Source organism: Bos javanicus, chromosome 21 (genome assembly GCF_032452875.1).
Source record: "Bos javanicus breed banteng chromosome 21, ARS-OSU_banteng_1.0, whole genome shotgun sequence".
Lineage (NCBI taxonomy): Eukaryota > Metazoa > Chordata > Mammalia > Artiodactyla > Bovidae > Bos > Bos javanicus.
The window spans coordinates 29,599,480-29,612,564 of NC_083888.1; the positions used below are offsets into that span (position 1 = coordinate 29,599,480).

Genomic DNA, 13,085 nt, shown 5'->3' on the forward strand with positions numbered 1-13,085 from the left:
CACACCCAGATGGTACCAAGGACATGTGACGTGTGGGTGGGTGAGCCAGCAGCCACAGTGCAGGTACACAGCCCCGCTTACTGAGGTTTGGATTCTGCCTTAGAGAAGGGCATGGAGATTTCAGACCCTGGGAAGCAGACCAGGGCTCCCTTCCCTCCCTGGTGATGCCACGTTGGTGGCAAACTCTGCATGTGACTTGCCAGGACTGCGCCACTACTCATGTGCTGCCTGCAGTCTCAACACCGTGTGTGGTCTCAGAGCACCCAGCACTGTCCCCGCTACAGAGAAGCCCCCATCCTACCTCCCCACCCCCCACACACTGCACACTAAAGATGCACTGCATCCTTCTGCAGTCTCCACGTGCAGGGCATCATCTTTGCAGCTGCAGTCTGCAAAGAATTCCTCGCCCTGCTGAGAATTCCTGTCCATGGCACTGGAAGGACAGGTCTGTGTCCTCCCACTACCCCAGGACTCTCCTTAGCTGCAGTCACGAGAATTCCCTGAGGAAGTCAAGAACACCTGGTCCAGGTACACAGAGCAGTCACTCAACAAACGCCACTTCCCTGCACCTTCTGGGAATTGCTCAGGGTGAATTTCCAAGCCCAGCATTTCCTCTCTCTTCTCCGGCCTCTGAGGCTCAGCAGGGAGCAAACTGCCCTGCTGGCCCTGCGCTCCTAGCCCTTCTCCTGTTTCAAGACTGCGGGTCTTCAGGGCAAACACAAATGTGCTTTACTTGCACCCCACCTCCTGCAACTCCTGACAAAGTAGGTGCTCAGTGAAAGTTTGCTGGTTGAGAGATCTGCGAAGATTCCTTGCAGGATAAGGAACTTGAAGGAACCCTGGCTTGTGAAGGGCAGAGACACGTTGGGATAGGCGGAAGGGAACCCAATGGAAAAACACAGCAAAACTTAAGTAGGGTGGGAGGCAGCGGGGTCTGGGTGGTCTGAGGGAAGAAACCACCCCAGGGGAGGCCAGAGAGAGCCCCTGTGAGTGGTAATCTGCCTGGGATGGCCTGGAGTCTCCCAGGCAGCCTCTGGGCACTTCCCATTGGCTGGCTACCCTGGCTGGGTGACCACAATTCATTTTTACCTGCTTTTTGCCAGCAGTCAGGCCTGGGAGTATGCCTGGCCTTCTTTCATCTTTAGCCCCTCTGTATGCATATATATTTTACTTTAGAATAATGTCACTTTACAGCCATGAGCTCCCTTCTGTCCCCAGAGTATTTTCAGAGGCCCCTCCCCATCAGTCTCCACCTGGACCTTTGGACCAGCCACCCATGGTAATAGATGAAATGGAGATGAAATGGCTTTCCAAGGTGTCACCATCACCATGTCCAAGCCAGCCACATCCTGCCTTTCAAGACAGCAGTATGGGTCTAAAATGGCTATTTGATTTTAGAAACATGTCTTCCAGAACTAAAGTGCACGCAAAGCTTCAACATCCTTCCTTTTGGCTGATAACCTTTCTCTCCCCTCACTGTATTCTCAATCTAAACATGTTTATAAATCACTGCAATTTTCTTGCATTTCCCTCTAGAGGAACTTGGATTTTGAAAAGCACTTCAGCCTCCCAAAACTTTACATAATTTATTGCAGACATATTTTGTGCTTGCAGTATCTTCCGGTACAAAAAGAGAATCTCCCTTTTATTTCCAGAAGTTGTTACAGACATATTCTGAATTTAAATGTCTTGAAAGTTCAGCCAGGACATGCTGCAAGTGTTGATTCCCTTTGATAACTGGAAATCAAACTGCATCCCAGGAGGACAGAGGTCTCCATACTTTGTGCCTTCCTGAGTGACAAAAGTTCTGAGTGGTTTAAAGCCCATTTCATAGAAATTCACTTTTCTTTTAAAACTCTTAAAAGACTAAGAAATAAAGCCAGTGTGTGAAGGTTATGTGTGGAGGAGAACCCTGTATTTTTACAAGTGAGCTAGGCATCCCAGGAGCACAGGCTGGGAGCCTGCATGGGAGATGTTGGGAGGCTCAGAGAAGTTTCATGAAGAATAGACATTTGAGTCGGGACGGGAGACCTCCCTTTCAGTGTTCTTGTGGGATTAAAGGAAGAGAAGTTTCATGAAGAATAGACATTTGAGCCGGGACGAGAGACCTCCCTTTCGGTGTTCTTGTGGGATTAAAGGAAATCCTGTGACACATTCAGCCTATTACATTGTGTGTAGTATGTGCTCAGTAAATAGGAGCTGCAGTGAAAAATCATGATCATTATTACCTTTGCTAGAGTTTCTGTGGCATCCACTAACATGAAGTGGGCGATGAATCTGGGAGAGAAACATCCCCTGATAATGAAAATATTTTTAATTTCTTTTATTGAAGTATTATAGTTGATTTACAATGTTGTATTACATTATGTTCTACTGTATAGTGGAGTGATTGAGTTATACATATATATATATATATATATATTTCTTTTCCATTACAGTTTATCACAGGATATTGAATATAGTTCCCGGTGCTATAAGTAGGACCTTGTTGTTTATCCATTCCATATATAATAGTTTGAATTCCTGATTCTGAAATATTACTGTTGGAGACTTTTTACCTCCCCCAACACCACAGGCAAAGTCACCTCTTTCTGGTCTCCCTGGCTTGAGAGCAGAATTCATCAGCCCCATGTAGTCCTGCTTCTGTGGGTCCCTGCCCTCCCGCCTCCACGCCTGGCACCAGCTCCTGTGGGCTCCAGGACCCAGTGCTGGGGCTCCTGGAGCTGTGCCCAAAACTGTCCACTAGTGGGTCTGCATCTGTAACTCAGTTTAGTGCCTGGTCATTTCCCCTTCAGTCTTGGGGCCAAATGTATTGAGAAACAAATTGGTTGTTTGTCCAGACCAGTTGTGGTGTACACTAAAAGGTTCACATCCCAAAGCAAGTCAGTAAAATGTAAATTTGGTACAACTAGCCCTCTTTCACCTGGCCTTGACATTCCTTCTCTAGGAATCTTAGAAATGGCTTTTTAAGATTGCTGGAAATTTGTTGAGATTTTACTGGTTTTAATAGATTAATTACAGATGAATTAATATCACAATATTGTCTACTTGTCCAGGAAATATTCTCCCTTTATTCAGTGTTCAACTCCTGTTTTATAGTGGAGTTTTATAGGTTTCCTGGATGATTTCTATACCTTTGTAATTAGACTTTTTCATAAGGACTTTTTAGGATATTTTACTCTGCATATTTCTCTTTTTTTTTTTTTTTTTTTAAGCAATAACATGTGGACAAAAAAAAGTGCTTTGAAAACTGTGTGAATGGTTTAAAGAATAAACTACACAGCTGTGCACCGGTCACACAGGAGGAACATGGTTGTACCCCAGAATTCATGGATGCGCCCACTACCCGACCTGCAGAGGTCACCACTGTCCTGAATCATCCATGTTTACACAGGTCTCCCTCAGCATCCTGATAAAGCCATTGTAAATGGAAAATATCCCAAGTCAAAATGCATTTAATACATAAAACCTACCAAAAATCATAGTTTAGTCCAGCTTCCTTCAAACCTGCTCAAAACACTTATATTAGCCTATAGTTGGGCAAAATCATCTAGCACGAAGACTGTTTTATAATGAAATGTTGACTATCTCATGTAATCTGTTGAATACTGTACTTGAAGCAAAAAACAGAATGGATGTCTGGGTCCAGGCTGGTTGTCAGTGTATTGATGGTTTACCCGCATGGTGGGGTGGCTCACTGCCACTGCCCAGCATCTCCAGAACAGGTTATGTGGTTTAGCACTCTCCCAGGAAAAGATCCAGATTCAAGAGCTACCATATCATCCTTCAGTCCTGCTCCTGTGCATATTCTGGATAAAAACACGGTTCAAAAGGATCCATATACCCCAGTGTTCATTGCAGTGTGGTTTACAATAGCTGAAACATAGAAACTACATAAGTGTCCATGGACAGAAGAGTGGATAAAGAAGATGTGACACATATATACAATCAAATATTACTTAGTCATAAAAAAGAACAAAATAATGCCATTTGCAGCAACATGGATAGACCTGCAGATTTATAATACTAGGTGAAGTAAGTCAGACAGAGAAATACAAATATGATATTGCTTATATCAGGAATCTTGAAAAAAGATAAAAATTTATTTACAAAGCAGAAACAGACTCACAGACTTAGAGAACAAGCTTACTAAATCTACGATTACTGGGAGCTGGGGGTTGTGGGGGGGGGTGACGAGGGGGCGGGGGAGAGACCGATTGGGAGTTTGGGATTGATAGGTGTACCCTGGTATATTTAAAATAGATTACCAATAAGGACCTACTGTATAGCACAGGGAACTCTGCTCAACACTCTATAATAAGCTAAATGGGAAAGCAATTTAGAAAAGAATAAATACATATATATGCATGACTGAATCATTCTGCTGTACACCTAAAACTAACATAGCATTGTTAATCAACTGTACTTCAGTATAAAATAAAAATTTTTAAGTTTTTAAAGTACAGTTTCTACTGAATGGACATAAATGTCACACCACCCTAAAGCTGAGTGAGTATTGTAGAACCATCCTAAGTCCAGGACCATTTCATTCCCAAGCTAAACTGCCTGGATCGGCCTGCTATTTGCACTTTATATAAGTGGATTGTGTGCATTCTCCTGTGGCTTGATTCTTTCCCTTAGTATAGTTTATCTGTCCAGCCATGTTGATGTCTGTAGCCATCATGCACTCACTTTGCCTGAAATTTGGATTCCATTCTGCAGTTGATGAGCTTGAGTGTGCTCTCAGGTGCATGCGTGTGAGGCCCAAAGGATGTGGAAGAGTTCCCGGGACGCTGGTGCCTTTCGTCTAGGTCAGGACATGCAGTGTTCCCAAACAGCTGCACTGCATTTGCCATTGACCAGCATCCAAAGAAGATTCTATAGGATTTTCTCTATATCCTTGTCCATATATGGCTTTGTTCCTTTAAATTGTTTTGCCACTCTGGCTGGTATAAAATATTTTCTCTTTGTGATCTTATTTTCCATTTATTCTCATAAAAATTAGATGGTCAGAATTTCTTTCTGACATGAATTTTTTCTATGTCTATTACTTTTTTGTTCTTGCATTTCTGCACAATTTCTACAAAATTTCTGCTTATTTCAATGGCCCATTTTTTTGTTTGGATTTTCTTTCTTTCTTTTTTTTTTTTTTTAGTAAATCTTAGGAGTACTTTAAATTGTCTGAGTACCATTTCTTAATCAGTGATGTGTCTGGTAAGTATCTCCTCACATCATGTGGTCTGTCCACTCATTTTCTTAACAGTTTTAATACTTTTATGCAAAGCAGTTTATAATTTATTTTAGCCATATTTATGCTCTTGTTTTGTCTTAAATTCTTCCTTACTTCAGAGTCATAAGAAATTTCCCATATTCTCTTCTAGAATTTGTATAGTTTAGCCTTAATTTAGAAATTTATTCTTGGCATGATGGGGTCCAATTTCATTATTTCAATTTGCATGATCACTTGTGTTAGCATTGTATAGTGCAAAGTCTGTTCTTTTCCAACTGCTCTGGAAAATCATCTGTCATGTATCAAATGTCCATATATATATATATGTGTGATCCTTTTTTAAGGTTTTCTATTCTGGGCCACTTCCCTACGTGTCTATCCCTGTACTGTAATGACAGAGTGTCTTCATTTCTGTCATTTTGTGATGAGTCTGGTTACCCCACAGGGCCTTTCTCCACCTCATCCTTTATCTTCAATGTGCATTGAACTTTAGGCTTCTAAATACACTTTGGAATTAATTTGCCAGTTGTACACATGTACACATCACACCCCTCCACCCAACACACACATGTCCTTTAAGATATTAAATGCAATTATCTTAAAGGCCATGTGTGTGAACCTTTAGAAGTGTAATGTCTCCACATCTATATCTCCACTTATTCAGACCTATTTTATCTCCATGAGGTTTCTGTACACTTTTTGTTAGATTCATTCCTGTATATTTCACATTGATGCTATTGTATATCGCATTTTTTACTTGGTTTTCTATATCTTTCTGGTTCATACACATAGAATTGATTTTGTATATTCATTTTATATCTGAAAGCTTTTATTCTAATAATTTATCAGCAAGATTATGTTCTATGTATTAAGCCATATTTTCCACGAATAATGCAGGTTTCTCCTTTTAAACTTTTCATGCCTTTCACTTTAATTAACTTATTTATGCGTCCTTAGTGCTCTGGCTAAGACTGCCAGGAGATTGGTGACCTACAGTGGTGACAGTGTGCTTCCCTGTTAGCTCAGCTGGCAAAGAATCCACCTGTAATGCAGGAGATGCCAGTTGGATTCCTGGGTCAGAAAGGTCCCCTAGAGAAGGGATAGGCTGCCCACTCTAGTATTGGGCTTTGCTAGTGACTCAGATGGTAAAGAATCCGCCTGCAATGTGGGAGACCTGGGCTCAATCCCTGGGTTGGGAAGATCCCCTGGAGGAAAGCATGGCAATCCACTCCACATCCCTGCCTGGAGAGTCCCCATGGCCAGAGGAGCCTGGCGGGCTGTAGTCCACGGGGTCGCAAAGAGTCAGACACGACTGAGCGACTAAGCACAGCAGAGCACCAGTGGTGATTGTGTGACCTTATCTTATTCATGATCTTAAAGGAAGGGCATTCAACATTATACAACATTTCACCACGAAGTGTAATATTTCCTGTCATCTTTTAGAAGATATCCTATATCAGGTTAAAGAGCGTCTATTTCTACTTTGCTACAGAGATTCTTTTATCGTGAATGGATGTTGAATTATATCAGTGTATATCTTTTGAAATGGTTATATGATTTTCCTCTTTAATTTATAATGTGGTGAATTTATAAGGTTTACACAGTGAACTTATTTTGTTGACAATTAATATTAATTTAGGATTTCCTTTTTTAATCTTGGACTAGGATAACTCATTTTGCCCTTTTATTTTTAACCTTTAGTTTTAATAGCAATCAGTTGATTAATAATCCAAGTAAATACCATATTATCGTTTCTTTTAACTAATAATTATTTCTTGTGTCTTACCTTTTCCCATTGGATTTATTTTTCTTTTTATTTGAGTATTTTCTCTCTAAATATTTTCAAGAGTCTGTGGGCAGTGAACCTTCTGAGCCTCTGTATGTCTGTGAACATACATCATCTTTTTCTTGAAAGATAATTTGTCTTCCCATGTAGTCCTAGGTTCCAAATTCTACTCCTTTCACCTCCTGTCTTAAAACATATTTCTCTTTGAATGCTGTGTGCCCAGTGGAAAAGTCTTTAATTTGATCTCATTCTTTTGTGTGTTTGTTTTGAAAATATTTTATGGTGGGAAAATATACATAACATGGGGTTTTCCCTGGTAGCTCAGATGGTAAAGAATCTGTCTGCCATGTGGGAGACCCGGGTTTGATTGCTGAGTCGGGAAGGTCCTCTGGAGAAGGGAATGGTTACCCACTCCAGTGTTCTTAACCGGAGAATTCCATGAATGGAGGTTACAGTCTGTGGGGTCACAAAGAGTCAGAAACGACTGAGTGACTAACACTTTCATGCATAACATAAATGTACCGTAAGTGTCCATTTAGTAGTATTAGGTACATTTACATTGTTATTCAACCATCACCACCATCCCTTCCTAGGACTTTTCCCCTCATTGTAATAACTCTTTATTCATTAAATCCTAACACAATTCCTCATCTCCCAGCCCCTAACAACTTCCATTCTACTTTCTGCCCCTAAGAATTCAACTATTCTGGATACTTCATGTAAGTGGAATCATACAGTGCCTGTCCTTTAATTACTAGCTTATTTCACTTATAATGTCCTCAAGGTTCATACATGTTGTAATGAGTATAAGAATTTCCTTCCTTTTTTAAAAAAATTTTTAATTGGAGTGTAGTTGATTTACAATGTTGTGTCAATTTCAGGTGCACAGCAAGTGAGTCAGTGATACGTATACATACATCCGCTCTTTTAGGTTCTTTTCCCGTATAGGCCATTTCAGAGCGCTTTGTAGAGCTCCCTGTGCTATACAGTAGGTCCTTATTAGTTTCTATTTTATTTGTAGTAATGTGTATACATTCAGTCCCGACCTTCCAATTTATCCCTCCTTCCTTCCCCCCTCGTTTGTTTTCTGCATCTTGGATGATGTAGACATTTCTCCAAAGAAGACATACAAATGACTAACAAGCATGTGAAAAGACGCTCAACATCACTAATTATTAGAGAAATTCAAATTAAAACTACAATCAGGTATTATCTCACACCGATCAGAATGGCCATCAACAAATCTACAAACAGTATAAATGCTGGAGAGGGTGTGGAGGAAAGGGAACCCTCTTGTACTGTTGATGGTAATGTAAATTGGTATAGCCATTATGGAGAATAGTATAAAGGTTCCTTTAAAAACTAGGAATAAAACTACCATGCATGCGTGCATGCTAAGTTGTTTCAATCATGTCTGACTCCTTGCGACTCTATGGACTGTAGCCCACCAGGCTCCTCAGTCCATGGGATTCTCCAGGCAGGAATACTGGAGTGGGTTGCCATGCCCTCCTCCAGGACGTCTTCCCAACCCAGAGATCGAACTCACATATCTTATGTCTCCTGCATTGGCAGGCAGGTTGTTTACCACTAGTGCTACCTGGAAAGCCCCATAAAACTACCATATGACCCAGAAATCCCACTACTGGGCATATATCCAGAGGAAACCATAATTGAAAAAGACACATGTACCCCGGTGTTCACTGCAGCACTGTTTACAAAAGCCAGGACATAAAAGCAACGTAGATGTCTATTGACAGATGAATGGATAAAGAAGTTTTGGTACATTACTCAGCTATAAAAAGGAAACATATTTGAATCAATTCTAATGAGGTGGATGAACCTAGAACCTATTATACAGAGTGATGTAAGTCAGAAAGACAAATATTGTATTAATATATTAACATATATATATATGGAATCTAGAAAGATGGTACTGATAATCCTATTTGCAGGGCAGCAAAAGAGATGGAGACATAAAGGACAGACTTTTGGACACAGTGTGGGAAGGAGAGAGTGGGATGATTTGACAGAGTAGCATTGAAACATATATATTACCATATGTAAAATAGATGGCCAGTGGGAATTTGCTGTATGATTCAGGGAACCCAAAGCCTCTGTGACAACCTAGAGGGGTGGGATGGGGAAGGAGGTTCAAGAGGAAGGGGACATATGTATATCTGTGGCTGATTCATGGTGACGTAGGCAGAAACCATCACAATATTATAAGCAATTATCATCCAATTAAAAAAAAACTAAAAATAGAGCTACCATATGATCCAGCAAATCCCAGTCTTGGGCATATATTCAAAGAAAAACACAATTCAAAAAGATACACACATCCCAGTGTTCACTGCAGCACTATTTATAATAGCCAGAATGTGGAAGCAAACTAATGTCTGTCAACAGAGGAATGGATAAAGGAAATGTGGTTCATGTATACAATGGAGGATTACTCACCCATATAAGAAATGAAATAATGCCATTTGCAGCAACATGAATGGACCTAGAGATTGTCTGACAGAGAAAGGTAAATATCATATGATATCACTTAAATTAATTTCATTCCTTTTTTTAAGACTGAATCATACTTCATTATATGGCTAGACCTTATTTTTTTAATCTGTTCATTCATTGATGGGAACTTGAGTTACTTCCACCTTTTGGCTATTGTGAATAATTCTGATCAACAAGACTGTACAAATGTCTGTTCAAATCTCAGCTCTACCCAGAAGTAAAATTGCTGTATCATATGGTAATTCTTTGTTTAATTTTTTGTGGTTCCTCATCTTGATTACAGAGTTTTATATAGAAGTTTTCTATAGAAGCTGTACCATTTTACATTCCCACCAACAATGCAAAAGGGTTCCAATTTTCTTGTTTGTTTTTTTTCCCTCCTAATGGTTATGAAATGGTATCTCACTGTGGTTTTGGTTTGCATTTTTCTACTGATTACTGATATCAAGTACCTTTTCATGTGATTATTGGCCATTTGTATATCTTATTTGAGCAAATGGGTATTAAAGTTCTTTATTTTTAAACTGAACTCTTTGGGTTTTCTCTTGAGTTGTAGGTGTTCTTTATATATTCTGGATATTAATCAATCACTTATCAGCTATATGGTTAGCAAATATTTTCTCCCGTCCCATAGGTTGCCTTTTCATTCTGTGTCATTTGATGTGCAGAAGTTTTAATGAAGTTTAATTTTTTTTGTTGCTTGTGCTATTTGTAACATATCCAAGTTATCATTGCCAAATCCAAGATCATGAAGATTTTCCTCTAAAAGTATACTTTTAGCCCGTAAATACAGGTTTTTGATCCATTTTGATCCAAATACATCACTTTGAGGTATTTGGAGAAGGGCATGGCAACCCACTCCAGTATTCTTGCCAGGAGAATTCCATGGACAGAGTAGCCTGGTGGGCTACAGTCTGTGGGGTTGCCAAGAGTCAGACATGACTGAGCGACTAATGCTTTAAGGTATGGTGTAAGGTAAGGGTCCGGCTTTGTTTTTTTGTATGTGGATATCCAAGTTTTCCCAATAGTGTGAGAACTTTGTTCTTATCAAAATTGATTTGGCTATGGATTCTCATTCTTTTGCATTTAGTTTTAGTGTCTTCCAATCTCTTCAAGAAAATTAGAGATACCAAGGAAACATTTCATGCAAAGATGGGCTCGATAAAGGACAGAAATGGTATGAACCTAACAGAAGCAGAAGATATTAAGAAGAGGTGGCAAGAATACACAGAAGAACTGTACAAAAAAGATCTTCATGACCTAGATAATCACGATGATGTGATCACTGACCTAGAGCCAGACATCCTGGAATGTGAAGTCAAGTGCGCCTTAGAAAGCATCACTACGAACAAAGCTTGTGGAGGTGATGGAATTCCAGTTGAGCTATTCCAAATCCTGAAAGATGATGCTGTGAAAGTGCTGCACTCAATATGCCAGCAAATTGGGAAAACTCAGCAGTGGCCACAGGACTGGAAAAGGTCAGTTTTCATTCCAATCCCAAAGAAAGGCAATGCCAAAGAATGCTCAAACTACCACACAATTGCACTCATCTCACATGCTAGTAAAGTAATGCTCAAAATTCTCCAAGCCAGGCTTCAGCAATACATGAACCGTGAACTTCCTGATGTTCAAGCTGGTTTTAGAAAAGGCAGAGGAATCAGAGATCAAATTGCCAACATCCGCTGGATCATGGAGAAAGCAAGAGAGTTCCAGAAAAACATCTATTTCTGCTTTATTGACTATGCCAAAGCCTTTGACTGTGTGGATCACAATAAACTGTGGAAAACTTCTTCAAGAGATGAGAATACCAGACCACCTGATCTGCCTCTTGAGAAATCTGTATGCAGGTCAGGAAGCAAGAGTTAGAACTGGACATGGAACAACAGACTGGTTCCAAATAGGAAAAGGAGTACATCAAGGCTGTATATTGTCACCCTGCTTATTTAAATTATATGCAGAGTACATCATGAGAAACGCTGGACTGGAAGAAACACAAGCGGGAATCAAGATTGCCGGGAGAAATATCAATAACCTCAGATATGCAGATGATACCACCCTTATGGCAGAAAGTGAAGAAGAACTAAAAAGCCTCTTGATGAAAGTGAAATAAGAGAGTGAAAAAGTTGGCTTAAAGCTCAACATTCAGAAAACGAAGATCATGGCATCTGGTCCCATCACTTCATGGCAAATAGATGGGGAAACAGTGTCAGACTTTATTTTTCTGGGCTCTAAAATCACTGCAGATGGTGACTGCAGCCATGAAATTAAAAGACGCTTACTCCTTGGAAGGAAAGTTATGACCAACCTAGATAGCATATTCAAAAGCAGAGACATTACTTTGCCAACAAAGGTTCGTCTAGTCAAGGCTATGGTTTTTCCTGTGGTCATGTATGGATGTGAGAGTTGGACTGTGAAGAAAGCTGAGCGCCGAAGAATTGATGCTTTTGAACTGTGGTGTTGGAGAAGACTCTTGAGAGTCCCTTGGACTGCAAGGAGATCCAACCAGTCCATTCTGAAGGAGATCAGCCCTGGGATTTCTTTGGAAGGAATGATGCTGAAGCTGAAACTCCAGTACTTTGGCCACCTCATGCGAAGAGTTGACTCATTGGAAAAGACTCTGATGCTGGGAGGGATTGGGGGCAGGAGGAGAAGGAGACGACAGAGGATGAGATGGCTGGATGGCATCACTGACTCGATGGACGTGAGTCTGAGTGAACTCCGGGAATTGGTGATGCACAGGGAGACCTGGCCTGCTGCGATTCATGGGGTCACAAGGAGTTGGACATGACTGAGCGACTGAACTGAACTGAACTGCATGTCTATTTAAAAATTTAGTTATGTTTATGAGGATATGTGATTTACCTATGTGGATGTAAGAGGTCAAAGGGGAAACCAGCCTGGGTTCTGGAGCCCCAGGGTGCTCAGGATCTACAGGGACCAGACTGGCCATCCCCAGGCTGTGGGTGCACCCCCTGAGAGGCAGTCTCTGGATGCAGGAGAGGTCCTCAGACTTCACCCAGAACCTGTGTGTTAACATGGAGGAGAGCGGGGTCCTGGTACTATGTATAGGGCGTGACCCAGCTCCTTCCCCTCACCTGTGCAGTCATGGCCCTCCTAGCTTATGAGCATCCTGGAGGTCTGATGCCTGCAAGAAAAGCCCACATCACAGATAAGCAAGTAGATTTCAGGAGTCAACATGCTACTCGTGATATTTGCCCACCCCACCCCCCCACTGCTGGGGTGCACCCTGCACTCCCCTGGACTAAGGTTGGTCCACAGGAACCCTCCTGACTCAAGATCCTATTGGTGACAGTCTGACCTCCTGGCCTGGTACACCCCACCAGGAACAATGAGTGGTCATCAGCCTGACCTCTTGAATTTCCTGAGGACCACACCATACCCTGGCAAGGATGATGATGAACAGCTTTCTAACTTCGTGATTCCCTGTGGTCTGTGCCACCTGAGGTTCTCATGGGATGTCAGAAGTTCAGCTTCTGTCTGTGAGCCTCTCTGTGCACCTATCCTGGAGCATCAGCATTGCCCATGAACTTCTCA

The 13,085-nt window shown here is 41.2% G+C and overlaps 1 protein-coding gene across 1 annotated transcript in view; it reads left to right on the forward strand.

Annotated features, from left to right (window-relative positions):
* Nucleotides 1–13,085, forward strand: part of OTUD7A (OTU deubiquitinase 7A) — a 397,895-nt gene that overhangs the window by 183,268 nt on the left and 201,542 nt on the right. The gene's annotated exons all lie outside the window — the stretch shown is intronic.